This window comes from Ceratotherium simum, chromosome 15 (genome assembly GCF_057802395.1).
Source record: "Ceratotherium simum simum isolate JZ-2026a chromosome 15, ASM5780239v1, whole genome shotgun sequence".
Lineage (NCBI taxonomy): Eukaryota > Metazoa > Chordata > Mammalia > Perissodactyla > Rhinocerotidae > Ceratotherium > Ceratotherium simum.
Window position 1 is genome coordinate 42165539 of NC_141914.1, and position 17825 is coordinate 42183363.

The window sequence follows — 17825 nt, forward strand, 5'->3', positions numbered from 1 at the left end:
AATCTGGGGAGTCCACCTATAGATTAAATGAACAAACAAGATTCCTTATAACAATACATTGTGCAAGATTTGTGGTTATTACAAACATCACAATTAAATGTTTCTTCCGAAGAGATTTTTTAAAACTTTGTAGTTAAACAGCTGAATATCACAGAGGGCTTGTTCTTCTTCCCTTGAATATGAAAAAAACAGAAACTGTGATCATGATGACAGAAACAAGGTGAATAGTTTTAAAATTATATAAAACATTTGCCACAATTATCTAGTCTCTAACTCTCTCTTCATTCATTGTGCATACTTTTATGGTTCCTGGAATATTAATATTCGTTATCATTCTTTATCTTGCTACAAAGGGCAGTAAACAGCATAGCTCTGAAATCGTCAGAGTTATTTTTTTGTCAAGAAGATTATTTTCTTCAAGGGTTTCTTGTCAAATGCCATTATGATCTATGTTATTTTAATTTTAACCATGACTAATTCTAGTTTTGAGGCTTATAATTTTGACTACAAAACAGAAAATTAGTGAATAGCAGCTAGATAAAAGCAAAGTATATAGAGTGGCTAATGGCAAATATGAAACATTCCTCAGGCAGAAATTAAAAAGTGTCTCCTGGACATGTGTCTTTTGGACAATTTTGGTATTACCAATTTTGGTGTTATTTTGTAAGAAAATAGGTAAAACAAAGTTAAACAGTTTCTTTACTAAAGAAATTTTCAAAGCTTTTCATATGGTAATATACATTATGAATCTTCAAGAGACAAATATACTACATAGCCATTCTCAAGCTCACTTGATTAAAAATACTTTTTTTCATGAGATAATCTTCCTTGACTAGTTTTCTGGAGAACAAACATAGAGAAATTGTGGGTTACCTTGCCGTTCAAATGTAGTCCATAGACCAGGAGCATGGGCATCACTTACTACATTAGAAAGGCTGAATCTCAGCCACCACTCACACCTGCTGAATTAGGATCTGCAAGATTCCCAAGGTGAAACTTTGCATATTCAGGTTTGAGAAGACTTGGGTTAGAAGATAATTCTGAGTCCCAGGTGGCAAACACTTATGTGTAGATAAGCGCATTGCACAATCATCTTTCTGCAATGTAAAGGAAGGGGTCCAGAATATGCCATGCCAAAATATGCCACTTTGGCATAAGGATTATTTTGAGCTGAGGTTTGAGCTGAGGGCAGTTGAGAATCAACAGATGCAGGAAGAGTTCTCTGCCCTCTCTTTATCTACCTAAAAGCAGGGCATAAATTTTCGTTTGAAGAAGGTGCCCACCTCCCATACCAGTGAGAGAAGAAATACTCCTGTCATCTAAGATGAGGGGGTGACACCAAGATGAGTTTGTATAAACAGACCTTACTAAAATAGCTCTTATTTTCCATTAGTTCCCCCATATGTTTCTTAGTCACTTCTCCACAATTTATTGTCCCTTGAAGCCCAAACCCTCTTTCCTTTGTTAAAAGGGTATATATGTCCCAAGTCTAACTGCTTCTTTGAGTTTTAAGTCTTTTCTGTGAACTCCTATGCACATAAATATTAATAAAAATTATGTGCTTTTTCTCCTACTAATGTCTTTTGTTAGTTTAATTTGAAGGCCCCCACTTACTGAACCTAAGAGAGTAGAAGAAAAGTTTTTCCTCCCCAACATAGGCTTCATGAAGGCAGGAATTGTTTTGCTCACAAATGTATCCCAAGCACCCAAAACAATGTCTGTGGAACATCATAGGTATGCAATAAATATCTGTGGATGTAATGACTTATTACCCCATCCAATGCTATGATTAATTAACCATTATGTACTTGCCCTAGTATTCAATTTTAATGGAACATTATCTAGATTTGATGCCTCAAGGAGTGGGTCATGGGCTTGAGAAGAAATGGTAGTCTTTCCAGGAGGCATCTCCACAGAGTAACTTACAGCCTCCCAGATAGACTAAATTCATTGCATATATTATGAAGGATGTTTAAAAAAGAAGACTATGGGAAAATAACTAATGAATATATATTCTATAGGTCATGAAAGTGAGATTTCCTACAAGTCTTTTATCATACTAATACCTAAATTGATTGTATTTCAGCAACTTCCCTCCAAGTTCTCCAAGATCAATTTCACTTTACTCTGTGAGATTGTCTTTCTGGAACGGTTTCTGTGGTGTGTGATCTTCATTCTGGGCCTCTTTCTTCTTCCCTTCTTTAATTCTCAGTCACATTCCTATAGATTGCAAGCCTTAACTGCCACATGGTTTCTAACACTAATGTGATTTGCAGTTAAGCTCCTGATGATCTTTATAACTTGAGATAATGGACTTAACTCCTATTAAGAGTAATTATGGAACAGCTTTGATGTGGAATTATAAAATATGGACACATTTCCTGATTCAATAACGTGGAGCTTTCATATCTAAAAATGCTATAAAAGCATAATTAAAAATAAATGTGTAGTTAATGGAATTAAGGGCATCTTTATGTGATGGCAAATACAGTGCTGTTTATATCAGGTCTGGAGACATACTTAAGAATCTCCTTCTATCCACCATCACCACAAATGAGTTCCCTCATAATATTAATATAGACTCAAACTTGGCCGTTAGTAACTCCTTAAGAAATCCAGTCCTTCACCTCTGGCCTTGCATTCTCTTCTGGTGTCTGCCTTCTCCAGCTACTCCCTGCATACTCTATACTCTAATCTACTGGGCTGTTGGACATTCCTCAGAAGTATTTCATTCCTGTGGACCTTTGCTCAAGTCATTCCCTGGAAAACCCTGCCCAATCTTCCTTCTGCTCATTTCTCTGCATATATTCCTATAAAGTGAATTCATGTAAAGTATAAACCCTTCAGAGGATAGCTCAACTATTAACTCTAGGAAGACTTCTCTTAACTTCTCAGGCTGAGCTCCACTGTACTAGGTGGTTGTCTCTCATCTAGATAAATCACTTTATGTCTGTTTGGGAACTTGTTGGATTCCTATCTCAAACATATATCCAGTTAGGTCTTGCTACATTATGAGCTGCTCAGAGATGGATGTCATGTTTTTCATCTACATCTTCCTAGTACCTAACATCACAGACTCATTCATTCATCAAATAAGCATTTTAAGGAACTCAAAAAATGAAAGACCAGTGAACGAATGATTTGATCAAAAAAGGATGTAAGCAATGCAACTCTTCTAAGCAAGGCATATCCAAATCCAATTTAGTATGTCATTCCTTTCTTCATTCAGTCTTCAAATGCTTTATATAATGTTACATTAAAACAATAACCACCATTTATCAAGCATCCATCATGAAGCAAGCACTGTGGTAGGTATTTTCATACAGAGAGACAGATTCCTTTCTCTGAAGTATTTATGGCTTTCTCAGTTCAAAAAAAATAGAAAAACTTTCTTCGTAGTTTGTGTCTTTCAAAAAACTGCTCCATTTCATCTAAGTTGTTGAATTTATGGGCTTAAGTATTCCTACTCAAGCAGATATTTGTACGCCTGTGTTCATAGCGGCTTTATTCACAATAGTCAAAAGTGAAATAAGCTAGACACTAGAGAACAAATATTATATGATTCCACTTATATGCAGTACCTAGAGTAGTCAAATTAATAGAGACAGAAAGTAGAATGGTGGTTGCCAGGGTCTGAAAGGAGGAGGGAATGGAGAGTTCGTGTTGAATGGGCGTGTTCAGTTTGGGAAAAAGAAAAAGTTCTGGAGATGGATGGTGGTGATGATTGCACAACAGTGTGAATGTATTTAATGCCACTGAACTGTGCACATAAAAAAGATTAAAATGATAAATTTTATGTTATGTATGTTTTACCATAATAAAAAATTCCTCATGGATTAAACTACAAAATATAACAAACTAAAACAAAAACACTCGAAGAAAATATGAAATATTTTAAAGTTTGAACCACAAAATACACAACAAATAAAATCAAAAGATGGTAGAAAAGGAATAAGATACATAATATATAAAGAATTCCTTCCAAACAATAAGAGGAAGCAAATAAGCCAAATAGAAAATGGACAAATGATTTGAACAGACAATTCAGAGCACATATCTCGAAACAGAACACATCCAAAAATAATTCCACATTGATTAAGTATTAAACACGACAATCTAGCTATAAAATATTAGTAGAAAATAGAGCACATTTTGGAAATGCTTGCTATACAAGATACCAAATCTGGACGCTGTAAAGGAAAACATCAACAGATGTGACTATCTAAAAATTTTAAACCCGTACTGCAAAGGCACCATAAAAAGTGTAAAAAGACCGTCTAAAAAGGCCTGTGATATTACTGACATTAACACAGTGCAGTGCATAGAGGAGATGCTTCATAGATAATAGTTAATGAATTATAATTAAAATTTACCTGAACTTCACCTTCCAAACAGCTAGGAGCAGTCTTAATCCAAGGGCATCAATAATGGGCCTTCAGAATCTCATCTGATTTTTTCCTTTCATACTTAAGCTTATAAAACTTGCTATTTGACTAAAAAAATGTTGAAACTATAAAAATATAAAAACAATAAGAAATGTCTCAATATTTTTCATGTACACTTGATTGTTTTAATATATGCATATTATCTTATTTTAAGCCACCCACTAATAAAATGATCCAAACTAAAAAAAAAGTAAAAAGATGATAGAAGATTAATATGAAAATTATATAAAGAACATCTATCAATTAATAGTAAAAGAAAAACAAATCAAATAGAAGATAGGCAAGAATTTGAATAAACAATTCACAGAAGAAATACATATGATTAACAAACATGAAATAATATATAACAAATATAAATAATCAGGAAAATGCCTTTTAAAATATTAATGGAATAATTTTCACCTATTAGAATAGCAAAAAATTGAAAGATAAATAATATCCACGTTTGCAAGTTCCTCATCACTATGCAGGAAACATAAATTGGTACAGAATTTTTGAAGGGCAATGATAGGTTTGATCAATATTTAAAATTTGCATATCCTATAACCCAACAATTATTTCTTGGTACTTATTTGATATATGTACAAAGATACTTACTACAATATTATTGTAAAAATAAACTATTGAAAACCAAACAATCATCAATAGAGAAATTCTTAAATTATCAGTTGTTCATACTATGGAATACTATGTAACAGTTAATAATAATAAAATAGATGTATATGTACCATCATGGAAATCTCATAGATATGTTAGCTAGTAAAAAAATTGCAGAAATATATTTACAGTATTTGACCCCATTCCTATAACAAATGACAAACAAACCATATTTGGTCTGTTTCTGGGTGGTGATCAAGGGAGGCTTTCTCTGCATACATGATTTTTTCCCCCAAGAATGTATTCATACATTGTCCATATATTTTATTTTTACAATAGATGGAATGCAAACACTTATATGTTTTTAGAAGTAAAATTTTTAAATAGGGAAACATAGAAGATTCAGAGGCTCTGAGATTCAGAGGTTCTGAAAGCTCATAATATGCATTTCACAACCAAGAAGGCCTGAGTGAAGGCTCCAGTAAAACTCTGCAGTGGGGGTCTGTCCACAGCCTTTCCCCACCTCAAAACAGGAGAGGCTCCTCAGGGCTCTGGTGGATTTTTGGTTTCTGTTCTTTTCTCCCTATCTTCTTTTTTTTTTTTCCCCCAAAGCCCCAGTAGATAGTTGTATGTCATAGCTGCACATCCTTCTAGTTGCTGTATGTGGGACGCAGCCTCAGCATGGCCGGAGAAGCGGTGTGTCGGTGCGCGCCCGGGATCCGAACCCAGGCTGCCAGCAGCGGAGCACGCGAGCTTAACCGCTAAGCCACGGGGCCGGCCCTCTCCCTATCTTCTTGATTGTCCCCAGAGCACTGGATCAAGAATGAGACAGGCCTGGGAGGGGATTACTCCAAAGCAATGAAAATCTCCCACAATCCTTCCTGATCCAAAGTCCTGCCTACCGTCTACCAGGCTCTGTTACTTAGCATTGGAGCCCAGTGGCTCTTGATATGGCAGCACTACCATCACCAGCCACACCACACTGTGGGGGAGAGCCCAGCTGCCTGACACAGACACCTCTATTTATATGCATTGCTTCATTTAGCTTCCTGACTTAATTATTATGTAAGAGCTATTAATATGCCCATTTTACAGGTAAGTAAAACAAACACTAGCTTAAAGATGTTGAGTAATTGTCAAAGTTCACCTGGTTAGTGAGTCATAGAGTTAAGATTTAAACCCAAATTCAAACCCAATCAATCCAATTCCTAACCCTGTAGACTTAACTATCATACAAGGATTAGTATGGGCTCATAACAAGGAAACACTTTTACTTAACAAAATGCAACCTACGGCTTACAACTTTTTAATGTAAACTGTTTCATTCTGGGGATATTTTCATGACAAGAGTAACATGAAAGAGCAGGATAACTCCCACAAACAGTGTGAATGGACTTTACTGATTTCATTCTCTCAAAATCTGACAGCAGGACCATGTCATCATTCCCATTTTACAGATAACACCAGCCAGCAGTTTTAAAATCAGCTTTGAGCATATTCGTTTAGGATTCATTATGCTGGAAAACCTTTCTCTTAGAGCCATCCGTGAAGATAAATTCTTCTCGAAGAAACTCTCAGAAAAGCCTGTGCCAAGAAATGAGCCTCAAAGCGTATTCAGATTTTAAATGCCTTAAAACTTAGGGTAGATAACCTTTCCCCATCTCCAATACAGGGACTGCCATGCACCTTTCTAGACTCCTGTCAGGAAAGCACACTCCTTTATATTCGCTCCAGGCTGGAGATCCCAGAGAAGCAAAGAAACTCTTTAACCATGGCCCAGCGCAAGGAAGCATCGCATCTGCCGCCTAGACATCATCTCCCTGCATCTCCAGGCATATAAAACAGGGATTTAATGAGAAGAGGAAGCTGGAATAAATGAGAGAAGCCTCCAAATTTTAATGACTTAATACTTTTACTTCAGAACCCATAAACAACTCCTACCATCTGGCCTCATTTTATTTTTTATCACACCGGAGGGAATCTCAGCCTACTACATGATAAAAAAAAAAAACCCAGGATCAAGCTCCTCCTTTCTTGCCAACCCCCACTTCCTGCTCTGAGCACAGAGTCCGCAAAGCAAATCTTTGCTATTATTCTTGCAGAGAAAGAATTCTGGCATGGATGAAAAAGAACTGAGAGTAAGGCAAGCACAAAAGCTGTTTTGTTTCTTTCAAATCACGTAATTTATACTTCTGTGTATGTGAGCAAAGCTGTTTCGGGCAAGCAGATCTGAGCAGGGACGTTGGGACCTTGGCACTGTGTCCCTCAGAGTAGCTCTGAGATCACTTCACCTCACTCTACGTTTACTGTCTCCATTCAAACAACCAGAAGAAATAAAATGAATCAAGAGAACCCCGAAAAAAGGGAAAAGAATTAATTAGACAATAAGGACGGTCACTCTGTATTCTTTTTAGAACTTACATCACTTTAAAAATACCTTTTTAGGGCCTGCCCGGTGGCTTAGTGGTTAAGTGCGGGCGCTCCGCTGCTGGAGGCCCAGGTTCGGATCCTGGGCGCGCACCCACGCACCGCTTGTCTGGCCATGCTGAGGCCGCGTCCCAGTACAGCGACTGGAAGGATGTGCAGCTATGGCATACAACTATCTACTGGGGCTTTGGGGGAAAAAATAAATAAATAAAATTATGTAAAAAAATACCTTTTTAATAAATGAGCAGTATACAAGTTATACGTTGAATGACAGCAAGTAGTCTCAAGTTTTATCGAGTTCGGCCCTTAGTTCATGGCTATGACAGACTGGGATTTTCAGACAGGACTAACTCTTACCCAGGGGTGAATTTGACACATAATGTTCACACACACTCTAGAGGAGGGAAAAAAGCAAATGGAAGAGTTTAATCTGCGGAATGAGTGAATGAGTAGGTCAAAATGCCCTTCCGTGGTTATTGCCTGTGTTCAAATTGAATAACATTTGGCAATACAGTTTTAGTTTATGGGCCAAAGTCTCATTTCTAGGGCTCCTTTTTCTTTTGCGTTATCAACATATCATTTTATTGCCTCGAAACCAATTCAGTCATGTATAAAGGAGGTAGCCTTATTGATTCCCCAATTTTCTATCCATGCCATAATCTCCATAAAGAGGGTTTACCTAGTATAGTAATATGAAAAATAGCTAACACTCACTGAACGCTGAGTATGGGCCAGGCAGAGAGTAAGAGCACTCTCCATATATTAATTCACTTAAACCCCACAATAGCTCGACTAAATGTTTATTATTATTATTTTATGTATGATGAATCTGAGCTTTAGAAATATTAAGTTGAAGTTGCACAGCCAGTAAGTAAGAGTGCCCAAGTTTGAAAGCCAGAGTCTGCTTTTTGAAACTGTGCTCTCAAAATGATATATTGTATCAGAAAGAAAACAAGCTTTGGAGATATCCAGACCCTCAGGCCAAATCCCAGTTTAGTCATTTACTAGCTGTGTGACATCAGAAAAATTGCTTCACCTCTCTGAGGCTCAAATTCCTCAACTATAAATAGGTAGAACAACAAGACCGTCTTGCAGGATTATTGGGAAGTTTAGAAACAATTTAGCACAAACCATGATTCATAAGAGATTCTATATACATTGAGCTATTGTTTTAGTTATTATTAATAATATTTAAAAGTTCAACAATGGGGCCGGCCCGGTGGAGCAAGCGGTTAAGTGCTAGCGCTCCGCTTCGGTGGCCCTGGGTTCGGACCCTGGTCACGCACCAACGCACTGCTTGGTAAGCCATGCTGTGGCAGTGTCCCATATAAAGTAGAGGAAGATGGGCACGGATGTTAGCCCAGGGCCAGTCTTCCTCAAGAAAAAAGGGGAGGATTGGCATCAGATATTAGCTCAGGGCTAGTCCTCACACACACAAAAAAAGTTCAACAATAGTAAAACGCCCACTCCATTTCAGTAGCTTGCTGACAGTTTGGAATATATGATTCTAGGGCTTTCTTCTCAGGTCTGCTCTTTAAAAGCCAGGGAATTTTTGAACATTTCATAATAAATAGGTCAAATTACCTTCCTACCTTTTCAAAAGAAAAAAAATTCAATCAAGTACATTCCTGCTTTCATCCCTAAGGGCTAAAGTAAAAGCTGCCATATCAGCAGATATTTTATTATTCTAGAATGTTTTCTCCTAGAACTTTGTGGAATGCACTATTCTCTTAGAATTCCATTTCCCTTCCCTTTTGAGAGCACAAATGCAATGCCATAGTGTCAGCCACTGCAGGGCTGCAGAAATGTTAATTTCTATTCTGCACATGAAAATTAAATTTAATTATTCCCCAACATGTCAAAAGCATTCATCAAGTCAGGCTGGTTTATGCTGAGCAGAAACTGCGAATAAGATTTAATTTGGAAATACTTGTTTCCGCAAATCTTCCTGAACTCTGAGGAAAAATTACTATTTGTGGCAATACATATGGGAAACCTACTGTGCTGACTAAGAGATGCCGTTTGAGGCGAGAAAGCTGTGAAATGCACTGCACTTATTAATTTCACCACATAATAAATCTTTCACTGAAAGTTATGGACTATAAAGCTTTGTCCCTAGGAACCAGCCCCCAGGAAGTTATGATTGCGTTAAAAGAGGCAGTAGGGATTTACAGAACATATCAACCTTATCAAATATGATAGAATCCTTTGAGAATAAAAAAAAATTGCTGACAGGCAAAAATACGGTCATCGTGCATGTCTGGGCTGTTTTGAAAATGTCGCATAAAATATCAGAGGAAATCATATACCAAGGCTATAGGAAGTTGCTTTGAGCCTGAGTAGCTTAAATGGACAAAAAATATACAGCTGAGGAAAGAAAGAAAGGGGATATGGGAGCAGGAGATATGCCTAATAGTTGAGCCTAGATGGACTTAACTGTTGGGCGGCTTTAAATCCAATTAGTTCTACTGCTTACTATGTATCCTTGAGTAAGTTAATTCCCCTATACAAGGCACAGTTGCCTCATCTGTAAAATAAGGAAATAATATCAGCATTGTTGGATGGTCATGAGGATTAAATGAGATAAAATATGTAAATTGCCCATAGGTGAGAGGTCAATACATGGCAGCTCTCATGTTTCTTGGTTGCATTGTTGGTAGAGTGAAGAGAAGCTGTGAGGAAGCAGCACCTGGAAGTGATTTCAATGAGGACAAACTTGATTCCAGTAGGGCAGGCAGGCAGAGCATGTCTGCGAGATGAGGATTTGACATCAGTTTCAAACACATAAAATTCCAGATACATATAGAACCAAGCACTGGAACACACATTTCTTTGGTCTTTGAGATAAAAGTTATTATCAGGAGTTAAATAAAGCAGATCCTTAAATCAGCCAAATATTTTTATCTAGGAGAAGAGCTACAGTGTATTTATGCCATTCTCTACCAAATATTTGAAAAACATGGAGGAATTGTGTATTAGTTAGGGTTCTCCAGAAAAACAAACCAATAGAAGAGATATTATATATACTATAAATAAACATATAAATAATATATATAAAGATAGAGATAGAGATAGATATTTATTATAAGGAATTGTCTCATGCAATTACAGAGGCTAAGAAGTCCCATGATCTGCCATCTGCAATCTGGAGACCCAGGAAAGATGGTGGTGCGGTTCCAGTCTGAGCCTGAAGTTCTAAGAGCCAGGAGAAGCAATGGTGCAAGTTCTAGTCCAAGTCTGAACGCCTGAGAACTGGAAAGCCAATGGTGTAAACTTCGTCTGAGTACGAAGGCCTGAGAAGCAGGAGTGCTGATAAAGTCCCAGTCTGAAGGTGCAAGACTGATGTCCCAGCTCAACAGTCGGACAGAAAGACTTTCCTCCACCTTTTTGTTCTATTCAGTCCTCCGTGGACTGGATAATGTCCACGCACACTGGGGAGGGTAATCTGCTTTACATCAGTCTACTGATTCAAATGCTAATCTCTTCCAGAAACACCCTCACAGACACACTCAGAAATAATGTTTAACTAAATATCGGGCACCCCATGATCCAGTCAAGTTGATACATAAAATTAACCATAACAAGTTGTGTGTAAAATCCAGAGGAATTGTGATTGGCGACAACATTAGAGGAGTCCATATTTCATGAACATACCAGGAAAAGAAAATTGGAGTTTTCTAAACATTTCTGTGGTTATAGTGATAGGTACTAACAATAGCATATATTTTTCTTGATAATAATAAGGAAGAATCCTTTACATTAGTTAATTAGCTAATTATATTAGGTAATTGCTTCACACAAAAGTGCATTCATGTCTGACATCTTATTGGAGCTTCTAACAGCCCTGTGAGGTAGACAGAGTCCTTCATATTATCCTCAACTTACAGATGAGGAAAACAAAGCTTGGAGAGGTCAAGTGGTTTGCCCAAGCTCACCCAGCCAGAAATGGGAAAGCACAAAATAGGTAAAAGTTCATTTGACTCTCATCCCAGTGTTGAGGAAGCCTATTATTAGTCTTAAATTTTTAAAAGTTATAATACAACATGTTCTTTTTCTGTGACTGTTCATCTATAATAAAACAAAATTTAAATAGTAATTAGAAAAATATCCTATTTATATCAGTTTGCCTTTGGGACATCAGTTACTTTGGTGTGATCCTGCCAACACATCTCTTGATGCTTTTTTAACAAGATAGAATTTCCCATAAACAACATGCCAATGTCTTGATACCTAAAGTAATTACAAGGCATGTCAATCACGATCTCTCACTTCTTGCCACTGCTGATCCCACTTCAAATGCACACCTTTGCAGGGACTGAAAACAGAGTGATGTCACTAGTCTAGCCATGTCACTAGACTTTGAAGATAAAATTATGAAGTGCCAAAAGGAGATGGCAGGTTATAAATGGGTGTCATTTATTCACATCTCAGGACAATATCTGCAGACTCTAGGAATTCTGATCATAATTTCTTAAAACCATATATTAACAACAGTATCTGGACTTGCCGGGTTTGTGTTTCTGACTGCTGAAATGTAACAGGGAGAGTAAGAACACAAACACACATGCACATACACACAGTCTCACACGTGATTACAATTAGTTTTGGTGGCTGCCATAACTCCTCCATAAAGACTAGAAGTTGATTACGAATATAGAAACAGATAGTAATGTGGTTATTATTGTTCAGAAAAGATCATGCTGGTAAAATGACTTTCAGTTAAAAATCAGGCTACTTTGTATCTTACATTTAGAAGACTTAAGTGTTTCATATACACTTAATACTTATCATTTTAACTCATTTTCTTTTTTTTTTTTAATTTTTCTTTATTTTTTTCCCCCAAAGCCCCGGTAGATAGTTGTATGTCATAGTTGAACAGCCTTCTAGTTGCTGTATGTGGGACACGGCCTCAGCATGGCCGAAGAAGCAGTGCGTCGGTGCGCGCCCGGGATCCGAACCCGGGCTGCCAGCAGCGGAGTGTGCGCATTTAACCGCTAAGCCATGGGGCCGACCCTTAACTCATTTTCTATCTTCCACAGCTTTTAAATTGGACCGTTTTATGAACTTCAGTGAAAATAAAAAGCAAAACACTATTTATCTCTTTCTCTCTCCTTGCTGTATCCTCTCACACGACAGTAAGTGCCAAAAATTCTCAACGTTATTAGAAGTTGACTGCTCTGCATGTCTACCTGACTTTTTAAATGCTTATGTAATTTATGCACATACGTTATAGAGCCTAAATTCACATGACTCAGCTGAAAGGGACTTTAAAGACCTGATTTTATAGGTAAGAAAACTAAGGCTCGAGGAGTCAAGTGACTGTCCCAAGGTCACACAGGTGGCTGGTCAGAACTGGCACTAGAACTTAGCTTTCGATCCGAGGATTTGTCCACTTCATTTATATAAAATACTGTAAATGTGGATGTTAGTATTTTTCATTAATTAAAAGTAGCAACGAATGCAAAAGGCCATGATTCTTCTCTCAATATAGGTTGGAAGGGTTCGTCTTAGGAAATAATGACTTGTTCTTCATATTACCCAGAAATTCACCACTTATGTGACGTGTGAAGGCTGAGCTTTACCCAGATTTCCTACATTTAAGCAGTTGAGCACTTCATTTTGAGGTGGTTTGGTAGGGCCTACCGTTACTAGGCTACCTCACCTCTCTGGCTAGACCATAATTGAATCCTTTCGATTAAAAATGAGATAGAAAGATTTTCACTCTTTTTACTCCGTATCGCATACCATGCAAACAATATCTAGATATTTTCTACATTAATGACAGCCGTCCAAAGCCATGTTTGATGGACCAAATAATTCCAGACCCTGGAAGGAATATAACTTGTGTGGTGAAAGGGGAGAACATAGGAGTTTGTTAGCAATGTTCCGTAAGAAAAACTGTAGGAGTGTTCCAGGAAAGTGGGGGGATAGTTTGAACTCTTTTATACTTTTACTGTGGCAGAAACTGTGTCTATGTGCCATTCAATAATAATAATTTTTACCATATTTGTGGTATACAGGGATGAGTTTCTGTCTGATTTATTTGAACATATACATGTGTATGTATGTGTATCACAACAGTAAGCAAGCAGGACTTCTAAACAGAGGTCTAAGTAGAGATCTGTGGGTATCACACATTTTCCTCCCTCATTGCAGATATGCAATCTTCCTTTTTGGAAGGAGTACGTGGCTTGGCAGTACTTTGCTTCAGAGCAGTAAATCATGGCCACATCTGTCTATCCATCTTCTTCTGACAAGAAGAATAAAGTCGTTATGTAGGGGCTCTTGAGCCCCACAGAGAGGATTGTTTTCACTGGTCTTCTATAACAAAAGAATAATAACACATGTCCATTTAGTGCTTGTACATTCAAGCTTACATTTTTCTTTCGATCAAGCATATTTCTGGTCTTATTTGCCATTCTTTTTCTCAAGCTTTTTGCTTGCTCATTATTTACTCAATTATTGCCTAATATGTTCCAGGCACTTTTCTAGGCGTATTAAGATGAAGACATATGGCACCTGTCTTCAAGTAGCTCATTGTCTTATAAAAGTGACAGGCTGGTAAACAAATATTTGTCTTTGTATCCCTAGTATAAACAACCCAAACTCTAAAGGGCCCGCGGCTTCAGCCCCTCTCACATTACTCTTGGGTTATGTTCTACTCCTGGTCCATTGAGGTGTTTACCTTGTTTTAAAGCAGCTATGCCTGTTAAATGTTCTCTTTATGAATGATCTATCATGACGTGTATTTGGAGCAGTGGAGGGTTTCTCAGCTTGAACCTGAAACTCAAATTCACTGGGATAAGAAGTCCCAATGTTTGCTATGGTTTTAAATATTTTATAAAATATGGGAATTAGTTGTTAATTGATAATTTAAAACAAACATGAGCCTCTTGGTTTTAAAAGTATTTTGTAAAGAAAATTATTTTAAAATTTTTGTTAGAAACATTTCATACAAAAATAGTATGATAAGCTCCCATGTACCCGTCACATAGCTACAACAGTTATAACCAGTCTGCTGTTCTTATTTCATCTATACCCACTCCAACACTATTTTTTGTGTGTGTGAGGAAGATTGGCCCTGAGCTAACATCTGTTGGCAATCTTCCTCTTTTTTCTGAGGAAGATTGGCTCTGAGCTAACATCTGTGCCCATCTTCCTCTATTTTGTATGTGGGATGCTGCCACAGCGTGGTTTGATGAGCAGTGTGTTGGTCCACGCCTGGGATTCGAACCTGTGAACCCCGGGCCACCAAAGCAGAGCACACGAACTTAACCACTACTCCACAGGGCCAGCCTCACTATTTTTTTTTTTTTAGTGGAAAGAAAGTGCTGGAGCATTTTAAAGCAAATCCTCAGCATTATATTATTTCTCCCATAAACATTTCATAGTTTTAACAGAAAGAGATTTTTCTTAAAACACATATACCCACGAAATAACATTATCACACCCAACACAGTTAACGATAATTTCTTAATATTATCTAATACCTTGTCTATGTTTAATTTTCTCTAACTGTCTCAAAAGCTGTCTTTTTACAGTTGATAAGGACCGCATATTGCACCTGGTTGATCTTGTAAATCTCTTTCAATGGATATCAATGTACTCTCCCCTTTTTTAAATATCATTTATTTTGGGGAAAAAAACTGTAGAATTTCCCACATTCTGGATTTGGCTCATTGTATATTTGCAGTGTAAATTAGCATATTCTACTTTCTCCCTTTTTTTCTCAAAACTAGTATTTATATCTTCAGGCTTAATTAGATCAAGTCCTTTTTTCAGGGATATTTTATAGGCGGTGCTGCGTAATTTCTATTGCTTTACATCATGTGGCACATAATATCTGTTTGATCTACTTTTGATGACATTAAGATTAATGACAGGGCTCAGGTTGTGTCAACTCAGCTCCACCCTTTATAATTTTCCATTAACCATTCACCTAATGGTTTTAGCAGCCACTGTTGATTGTTACCTAGATCCATTATTTTATTAGGTATTGCAAAATAGTGATTTCCTAATTCTATCCTTTGTCTTGAATTTATTAGCTGTAATTCTTTTATTAAATAAGAATTTTCCTTCAATAGCTACTTGGGTACCCTGAAATATAGTTCATGCAGGAAAGGAAGAATAAATGCATGATCCTCTACCTTTATTTAACAGTTTTCAGAATAATGAGTCGGTGCCCTATCTTTCTTTTCTGCTGGGTCTCCATGGTGGTTTAAAATACCACAATATTGTTTTTTGTCTCCATGTAGTACTTCTTTATTTTACATGGTTCCTTTTCTATCACATCCTGATCTGATTTCAAAAAGGAACATTCTCTTAAGTCTTAAATCTTCTTGAGTCCATAAATTATGAATCTCCTAAAGATTCTTCTGCGTTGTATAAGTCAGTAAGGAAAAGAAGCCATGCTAGGTTTTTCAATCAGTGGACATATAATACAGAATATTGGTTATAAAAGTGACAGGAGGTCTAAAGAAGTAAAAAGGGGAAGATATGAGTAACTGCAAGAAGCTACTCTCCATCTAGGCTGAAGGAAAAGGAAAATGGTGGTGTGCAGTGCCCACAATAACTTCATCACTAAGCCTGCTGGAGCACCTGCGACTGACCTGAGAGCCATTGCTGCTACCACGTTGCAGGAAGCCTGGAACTCACATTTCCACTGATGCTGCAGTAGCTCAGAAGACTTCTCTCCCTGTTGCTGCTGGAACCAGAGTGCCTGAGCACTATGCTGATGGGGATGACAGAGCACTCCCTTCTGCCACTGCTGCTGGGCAGCATTGTCTGAGAGGAGCCCACCAGCAGGCATCACCTCGTGCAGCTGTCACTACTAAAGGAGCCACCAAAAACCTAAAATCAGACGAAAGATGGCTTCTTCTTTTACTCCTGCCTCTCAGTCTAATCTCCTGCAGTGCTTCCCATGAATAGAACCTAACCGGAAGAACCACGCTGGCAAGGGAGCCTGTGAATGTAGTTTTTGGTCTTCTATCCCCCTGCAATGGAGAGCAAAGCTTTAAAGGGCAGGATGAAGCTGGCAACAGACAGACCAATGCCCACACATGCTTCTTTTAGTAAATCCATTAGCACAGAGGGAGTCAACTCCTCTGTCTTCAGTAATACATAGAGCTGCAGAATTTTTTTTCAAAAGTCCTATGATTTTACTTGTTTACTGTTCCACAAACAGGAAATTTTGAGTCTTTGTCAGATAGTTATAGTCAAATAGATATTACATTTAATTTAGACATTACAGAGAGGCCTTTAGTTTCAGATCAATGGCATAAAATTTTAAAATGTATAAGTATTGACCTCAGACCAATTTGGAGATCGAACTATCTGGGCAATGAAAGAAACCAAAGCCATAGCCTTTAGTGGGAGCTTCATGGCTATAAAATGACATGGATGGGATCTCTAAGGAAAGGTCCCCGCCGCACTGGATCTCTGTGAAGTGATAGTTTGTGTCTGGATCCAGGTTGGCCCTTTACACATGGTGAGCATGCTCTTATTACAGCCAATCTGTAAACATGAGGGAAGCCAAAGAGATATCCCAAAGAGTTCCTCAGACCATCCTTACTATCCAGATACAGCTCAGAAAACCTTTGTTCCTCAGACACATGTGTCATGCGAGTGGGCCTGTTCCTACTTAGTTACCTGGAACAAGACCATAGATCTCCCGTCTTTTTCCTGTTATCTAATCAGCATTTTACCTTATAGCTGTTTCTCCAAACGCCTGGTAAGTAGATGATACTTAGCCTTGGTTTCCAAGGCTCCTAAAACATTTCCTCATTTGTGTACTTTCTTTTTTTAGATTTTTAAATAGGAATTTAAGAGGAGAAGCTAGGAACCTGTGCTTATAAAATAACCCTGCTGCAAAATATACCTATACTGTAATTAGTATTTCTACACTTACCTTCCATGTTTCATTAGTTATAAATTGATATAAAATCTATTTTTAAATGTTGCCATCTGTATGAAGTATTAATATTTATTTTTAAAATTTATTTAATAAAGTAAATAATAAAATATATTCCTTTAGTAAATTTCATTTATTTATTGAAAAGGTAATATTTTCATGTGTTTAAAAATACAAAATATAAAAATAGTAAATAGTGAAAAGTCTCCTTCCCTTTCATGTCCTCCAGCCATTCAGTTCCTTTCCCCAGATTCAGCTCTTGTTTATTTTTCCAAATATATTTTATGCACAATAGTATACCCATATATCCTGTTTGCAACTTGCTTTTTTTACTTAACAATATGTATTGGAAATCACTCCATATCAGTAATAAAGAGATGTCAATTCCCCCATGTATAGAATGAGTTCCTAGAAGTGGAATTGCTGGATCTAAGGTTATATCTTTT